Raw genomic sequence first — 8,551 nt, 5'->3', positions numbered from 1 at the left:
TGTAGTTTCAAATGGAGGTTGGGTGTAAGAGACCAGACGTTATTGTTTACTTCACGTAACTACTAGGGATTCAAAATGAGACCTAAAGGGACACTATAGTCACCATAACAACTACAGCTCATTGTAGTTGTTTTGGTGAGTATAATCATTCTTTGCAGGCTTTTTCATGCAAACACTGTGTTTTCAGAGAAACCTTACAGCCTAGGGACACATCCAGTGGCCACTCCTTAGATGGCCACTGGAGGTGCTTTCTGGGGCAGTGCGGCACATTGTGCAGCACTACCATTCAGCGTCTCAATGCACTGCATGCAGACACTGAACTTTTCTCATAGAGATGCATTGATTCACGTGTTGGGGGATCTCAGCCAATTCAGTGCTTTCCCGATTGGCTGAGATCACCAATTCTGATGATGTCAGCCAAAGAGGAAGACGCTAGCTGTGCCGGAAATAAGATACGTTTTATTACCTTTTAAGGGGGCTGGGGAGCAAGCCACCTAAGTGGTGGTTTTAATACTATTGGGTCAGGAATACACATTTGCGTTCCTGACCCTATAGTGTGATGTAATTCCAGTAAAATACAAGTTTAGCAGGCTAAGATTGCCACAAGGCATATGTATGTATATGTGTTTGTAGTATCAGTTAGTTAATTACACGTAGCTAAGATACTGTTATCACTGTACTGACCAGGTGCAGGAATGTAAGAACTGGAATTACGCGTCCCTCTCCTTTGTATCAGATGAGCCACGTGGTTAGACCGGATGGATGAGTTTAGACTCTATTTATTAAATAGGTTAAGGGTATGTGTGGGTGTAGTTAATTGTGGGAGGAGCTACAGTGCTATATAAGGAATGTACTCTATGTATTCAGTACTCAGACTTTGCTGTATTTTGGTGACGCTAGTCCCTCTGAGTCCCGATCGGTGATCCAATAAAGAATCTCTTCCTTCCTGAAGAAACCTGTGTCCATCTCTCTGTGCTTGGCTTCCGTCAGTTTCTCCGGTATCATTTGGTGCGTTGGCCGGGAAGCTCATCGTTCAACGGTAGCTGAGAGGCAGAGGCGTGAGACGGTCTATCTTTGCCCACGTTCTCTACGGCTGCACCCCTGAACTTCTGCGTGGACCTCCCTTCGTCTCGGCGCCACTGGTCTGTTGTCCAGGAGATCATCGGCCTCTACGTGAGAAGTGCTGGGGTGTCCCCGTCGATGAGTGTGAACTCAGGTTCAGGAACGAGGAGGTAAGACAACTGCTGTTTTAGACGGCAGGACCCACTAGGGGTATACCGATTGTGCGGTAGGCCCAAAGGGGTTTTGAATCTGTGTATCTGCCCCCTCTGTCGGAGGGAAGGAGCGAAGGCGCACCGCTCGATCGAACGCTCTTTAGTCAGACCGTTTGATTTGGTTAGTCAGGCGGGGTCCTGGTGTAAATAGCCCTAGCCGGACACCGGTGTCTTGTCTAGACTAGCGTTCTAGGGTGTATATTACGTTCGCTAGGTCGGAGGGACCGGGAGACTAAGCGGCGCCTGTGTAAATTCGGTTCGCTAGTTCTCATCCTATCTGGGCTAAGTGGGAAGGCGTGTAAATTTGGAACCCACTAGACTTTTGATAGTGCGACTAAGAGGCGCCTGTGTAAATTCGGTTCTCTAGCTCGCTATATATGTGGTGATTGGGCAGTGTGGCTAACCAAAACGGGTGTATATAGTTTTAGGTAGTCCATTCAAGGTACTGGCCAATAGTTTAGTTGGGAATTGTAAATGTGTTAACGATTGTTTTAGTAAAGTGTATATCTTGTTAGATAGCGCGAGCTCAGCCGTCTAGCGAGAGTGTTAATAGTGTGTTGCTGTATTATAGTGCACGGTACCATAACCCTGTATATTTACTGACATTATATAATAAGTACTAATCATTGTCGTCCATTGCATGTTTAACACCATAACCACTAATAATTGTATTGTGACCTTAACTTGTGCTTTGACCTATGCTAACCGTACTGTAACCGCTATTTGTAAAAGACGATGTTACTGGGGTGTGTTATAGACGGGTAATTCGTATATAGAGAATTATAGCGTGGGTGACTGTATAGTTACGCCAAAGGGCATAATATTGATTATATAGTGACTGGTGTAACAGCTGTGTGTGTACGGGAATTCCCTGAGTGTTTATTGTTATTGTGTACGTTTCACTTGGTAACCGTACCACGTGGTGCTGTTGCCAGAGGAAACGGGTGTGACTGTTGAATAGTACGCGTGTATAGTATTCGTTGTCGACGACGTTCCATTGTTAAGTATGGGTGCGTCGCAGTCAACGATTCCGGATCCCTTAGGATGTATGGTTAAGAATTTTAAAAAGGGATTCAAAGTTTGTGATTTTGGGGTAAAGATGTCTCCTGTACGTTTGGTCACTTTGTGTACTAGGGAGTGGCCTACTTTGGTTGCGGCATGGCCGCCACGTGGCAGTTTGGATCCAACTCTGGTACAGCGCTTACACGTGGCTGTATCGGGTAGGCCTGAACTTTACGGCCAGTTTCCTTATATTGACTGTTGGAGACAGGCCGTAAATGACTCGCCAAAATGGCTCCAGACATGCCACGAGGAGCAGTGTCGCCTCATGGTAGCTAGGACTTGCTCGTCCACTAGGACTGGTGTTAGGCCCATTTTGGACACGCCCCCTGAGTCCGAGATCCCTTTGCCGCCCCCTTACTTTCCGTTAAGAAGAAGTGACGCAAACGCAGGAAGTCCTGCACCCCTCCCCTCATTACCCTCATCCACTTCCGCTTCCTCCTCCAGTACAGGATCCACCCCCCCTCGTACTAAATCTCCCCTTCCGGAACCAGAATCCACCCCCATTAGAAACGAATATCCTGATTTGGCGCCACTTCAGACTTCCGGTCAAGCTTCATCTAGCTCGGCTCGAAGTGTTTTATTTACGACCTTTTCCCAAAACCGACCTCCCACATCCCCATACCCTATCTCTCCCCGACCGGAACCCATGACTGACGCCTCTCTACGTAGCCCCATCCAAACCCGACAGTTGACTGGTGCCCAACAATTAAAGCACTATCAGATGCCTCTTCGTCTGAATCCCGGGTCAGCTTATATCGATGCCGCAGGTCAAATGGCACACGCTGACTGTAACGGAATGCAATGTATCAGCATACGATATCCGTTGGTACATCTAGGAAATCCACAGTCAGAGTAGAAAGCAAGGCAATATCCCCAATCCTCCCAATAACCGGACGAAACACAGTTTGGGAGTCAACTAACTCGGTTTATTCACAGGCAGCATATTTATACAGTTCCCCATGCAAGGGGTTTCCATACAGTAATTCCAGGGGATTTCTCCCAACATGCACTGTGACTTTCCCAACAGGCATTGCTGCACGAGAAGGATACTCCCACTAAAATGGACGATTAAGTGGATTATCCCCTCGTGCAGCAAAACGGACAATTGACATTAAAATCTGTAATTCACCCAATATTCGGTACTTCGGAATAACTGAACGTTCGGTAGATAGCTGGGGTCGGGGCGCACACTTTGGGAGAATACCGCTCCGATCCCAGCTGATTTGACCGAACGCCGCACATAATACAGTTAAACATTAAAGTGGGTTTAAAAGTACCGAATAAGTACGGGACACATAATGTACCGAACGCGGAACTCCCGAACGCTCTAGAAGTCCAGCGGTGTTCGGATCATTGAGTAGCCGTTTTCAGTTCCAGGCTCTCGACGACCGAACACCGCTGCAGAGACAAAGGATCCAAGATGGCCGACCGCCGCATGGTCGGTAGTCGAACGACGGCCACCTAGGAGAGCCCTTAATTACCGATTGCAACAATGTTGCAACCGGGTAATTGGTGCCACACGACCTGTGAATGTGTGGTCTACCTGGGGAGTCCACATTCGTACGGTGAACGGCCAGGATAGCCGTGTTTCGCCGTATGAATGCTTTGTATGCTGGCAGCATACGGCTGTCAGCATGCGAACGGCCATAGGAAAATACATATACAGTTAACGTTACATAGTATAGCTTCAGCCTACGGACAACCTGCAATGAATATAGTCCAGAAGTGGCTAGGTTTGCCACAATGCTCCCCCAGAACCAAGCCGGCATACACAGTCTGATCCCAACGGATCGGCTTGGGGATGTCCGGGAGAGTACTCACAGATCACTTCTCGAGTTCAGTCTGTCTGGATAACCCGTCAGCGTTACCGTTTTGTTTTCCTGGCCGGTAATGGATAGTAAAGTCAAAGGGCTGCAGCGCCAAGCTCCAGCGCAGCAGCCTGGCATTGTCTCCAGACACACGGTTTAGCCACACTAACGGGTTGTGATCTGTGAGTAAGGAAAAAGGTTGTCCGTACAAATATGGCTGTAACTTTTTAAGGGCCCACACCACGGCCAGGCATTCTTTCTCGATGGCGGCGTAGCTCACTTCACGAGGCAGCAACTTGCGGCTTAAATAGGCTACGGGGTGTTCTCCGCCATCGGCTCCCACTTGGCTCAGTACTGCCCCCAATCCAAACATTGAAGCGTCTGTGTGAACAAGAAATCTTTTAGTTGGATCAGGAGCAGTTAACACAGGAGCATTAGTGAGAGCAGTCTTGAGTTGTTGGAATGCCTGCTCACACTCTGGGGCCCAGACAACCAGTCGGGGAAGGTTCTTCTTCGTCAGGTCGGTTAGGGGTTTGGCCAGGGTGCTATAGTCAGGGACAAACTTTCTGTAATAGCCGGCTGTCCCTAAGAACGCCAGCACCTGGGTCTTAGTCCTGGGGGTAGGCCACTTGGCTACGGCCTCAATCTTGGCTGGCTCGGGCCTCTGCTGCCCACACCCTACACGGTGGCCCAGGTACTGCACCTCGGCCATACCTATGTGGCACTTGCTAGGTTTTAGCGTTAACCCGGCCTCCCCAATGCGATCTAATATCGCCCCTATGTGGTGTAGGTGATCTTCCCAGGTCTGGCTAAACACGGCTATATCGTCTAGATAGGCACAGGCATACTCCTGAAAACCGTCCAGTAGCCGATCTACCATCCGCTGAAAGGTAGCCGGAGCGTTTTTCATCCCGAAAGGCATGACCTTGAACTGGTACAGGCCAAACGGGGTGACAAACGCCGACTTGGGGATGGCGTCATCGGCTAGCGGGATCTGCCAGTACCCCTTACACAAATCAATGGTAGTGAGATACTGGCCCCGTGCCATCTTATCCAACAGCTCGTCTATCCGGGGCATCGGGTAGGCATCAGACACCGTCTTGTCATTTAGCCTCCGGTAGTCAACACAGAATCGGGTGGTGCCATCCTTTTTAGGTACCAGGACTACCGGCGATGCCCAGGGGCTATCGGAGGGTTCGATAACCCCTAGCTGCAACATTTCGTCCAGTTCGGCTTTCATATGGGTCCGGACGGATTCCGGAACCCTATATGGAGCCTGGCGCATAGGTAGCTGTCCTGGGGTCTCCACTCGGTGGGTGGCTAGCGGAGTGTACCCAGGTAAATTGGAGAAGGTAGTCCCCTTGGCTACAATCAGCGCCTGTACCTGGGCACGCTCTTGGGGGCTTAGCCGCTCCCCCAGTTGAACTCCCCGGGAGGGCTCTATCTGTTCCTCGGGTTCTAGTAGGTCGGGTAAAGGTAGATTTTCCTGATCCTCTAGGGAGGAGGCACATATGGCCGTTACATCCTCTATCCTCTCATGGTAGGGTTTGAGCATGTTCACGTGGAGCATGCGTCTCTTCCCTACCCCTGAGCAGGGGCCGATCACATAGGTAGTGTCGCATCGCTGCTCCACTACCTGGTATGGGCCTTGCCAGACGGCCTGCAGCTTATCTGTGCGGACGGGCTTTAAGATCAAAACCTTCTGTCCCACCTGAAAGCTGCGGTCCCTGGCTCCTCTATCGTACCAGCGGCGCTGGCGTTGCTGGGCCGCCTGTAGGTTTGTGTGTACAGCCTGAGTCAGCGCCTCCAGACGGTCCCTGAACTCCAGGACGTATGACACGATAGGGGTCTCGTTAGTGGTACTCTCTCCCTCCCAGTGTTCCCTAATCAAGTTCAAGGGTCCTCGCACCCTCCTCCCAAACAGTAGTTCAAACGGGGAGAATCCTGTCGACTCCTGGGGGACCTCTCTATAGGCAAAGAGTAGGTGAGGTAGAAACCTCTCCCAGTCTTTGTGGGTCTCCCCGAACGTCCGAAGCATCTGCTTCAGCGTCCCGTTGAACCGCTCACAAAGCCCATTGGACTGGGGGTGGTAGGCGGAATTAACTATTGGCTTAATGCCACACACCTTCCACATATGTTGGGTAACTTCGGCCGTAAATTGGGTACCTCGGTCCGAGATTATCTCTTGGGGAAAACCTACTCGGGAAAATACCTTCATTAATGCCTCTGCTACGGTCTCAGCGTGGATATTAGAGAGGGCCACGGCTTCGGGGTATCGGGTGGCGTAGTCCACTATAGTTAAGATATACCTTTTGCCAGAGGGACTGGGTTTTGGCAGGGGACCTACGATGTCCACTGCTACTCGGCTGAAGGGTTCTGCTATGATGGGCAGGGGGCATAGCCTGGCTTTGTGGCGATCTCCTCGTTTACCTACACGCTGGCAGACGTCGCAGGAGGTGCAATATTGGCGCACATCCTGAGAGATCCCGGGCCAGAAGAAGGCATGGGTCAAACGGTATCGGGTACGGGTCATCCCTAGGTGTCCGGACAAGGGGATGTCATGAGAAATTCGCAGCAGCTCCTGTCTATACTTCTGGGGTACCACTAGCTGTTTATTAGTTAAGGTGACAGACCCCCCCACATCTTTTGCTGTGACACGGTAGAGCAACTCTCTTTCCCAGATGAACCGCTCCCCCTCTAACCCTGCTTGGTCGGTTTGTGCCCGGTCCCTATATACTTGGAGAGTGGGATCGGTCTGGACTTCGGTCGCAAAGGTAGTCGGGGTGTCCCAGGACATGGGGGTCAGTTGGGGAACCTGGTCTCTTACCTGAGCCTCAGAGTGCGTTGGTGTAGCCGTGGTGCGAGCCTGTTGCCGGGTGGTTACGGGAAGTGCCTCCTGGTACGGAGTCTGGGGAATAAAAGCGGAAGTCATTTGGCCCAAGTCATTCCCCAGTACAACATCAGCAGGTAAATTCTGCATCAGCCCCACTTCTACGGTCCCCTCTCCCACACCCCAATCCAAATGAACTTTGGCAGTAGGTAGCCGGTATACTGCTCCCCCGGCCACCCGTACTGCCACGGAGCCGCCAGTGTGGGTTGCGCCTGGTACCAAATGTGGTGCAACCAAAGTTAAAGTGGCTCCCGAATCCCGGAGCCCTTGCACCTCCTTTCCCTCCAGGGTCACTAGCTGCCGATGGTGCTGTCGGTTGTCGGTGGCTCGGACTGACATTACTTCGTGCAGTACCCCCAGAGGCTCCTCAATTTGAGCGCTCAGCACGTCTTGGGTGGCGGGTGCTACCTGGTAATGGTGCGCAGCAGCCCTGGGTGCCAAATTTTGTCGCACCTGATTCCAAGCTTGCCGGCTCCGGTTTTGGGTGCACTCTCGAGAAATGTGCCCCCACTGCTTGCAGGTGTGACACTGAATGTTAGCCCTGCCGTTGTATCGGGAGGGGGCTGGTGGAGTATTCAGTGCCGGCCTGTGCAGGGGTACGGTGGGGCTGGTAGGGGTAAAATTATTAGGTGGCCCTGTAATCCGAGGGAGGGCCTTAGTTTGGGCCCCGTGATGTCTCCTGGCATCAAAATGTTGATCCGCCAATTTAGCGGCTTCGGGTAGGGTGAGGGGTTTCCGGTCTCTCACCCATTCTTGTGCTTCTGGGGACAAACCATTAAAAAATTGTTCCAGCAGCATTAACTGCCTCAACTCCTCCATGTTAGTAGCGTTGCTGGCCTGTATCCAGCCTAGCGATGCTTGGTCCAGCTTGTGCGCCCATTCTGCATGAGAATCTTTCTCAGGCTTGCGCAAGCCCCGGAATTTCCGCCGGTATGCCTCTGGGGTAATAGCATACCTCTCCAAGATTGCCTTCTTCACTTTAGGGTAATCCTTACTGTCCTCTCGGGGTACAGCACGGTAGGCTTCAGCTGCCCTACCCGATAATTTGCCTGCCAGCAGCGGCACCCATACTGCGGGCTCCAAATCGTGCAGATCGCACAGCCGCTCAAAGTCCTGCAAATACCCATCGATTTCGTCCTTTTCTTCACAAAACGCTTTAAAGGCGTGATGTGGGACTTTGGGCTTTACCTGTCCGTAGGTGGAGGCAGTAACAGACTCTGCCCTAGGCGGGGTTGCTGGTGTGCTGGTCGCCATCAGATAGTCCTGTACATCTGATACCATCACGGTCAGTATTTCCAGCGGTACTGGTTGCGGTAAAAACTCCAACCTGGTTCGCAGCTCTTTTTGGAATGGGGTCTCTTCCTTGGCTGGTGGGGGTGTAGCGCTGCGGGCTCGGTCTTCCTCCATCAGTTCAGCGATCAGCACAGCTTTAGACTTGTTGCTGGCTACCTTACCCCTGGCTTCCAGTAGCTCTTTTAAAGTTTGTCGCTTTAGTATGGTATAATCAATCTCCATAC

Source organism: Pelobates fuscus, chromosome 6 (genome assembly GCF_036172605.1).
Source record: "Pelobates fuscus isolate aPelFus1 chromosome 6, aPelFus1.pri, whole genome shotgun sequence".
NCBI lineage: Eukaryota > Metazoa > Chordata > Amphibia > Anura > Pelobatidae > Pelobates > Pelobates fuscus.
This window is presented reverse-complemented; position numbering follows the sequence as displayed.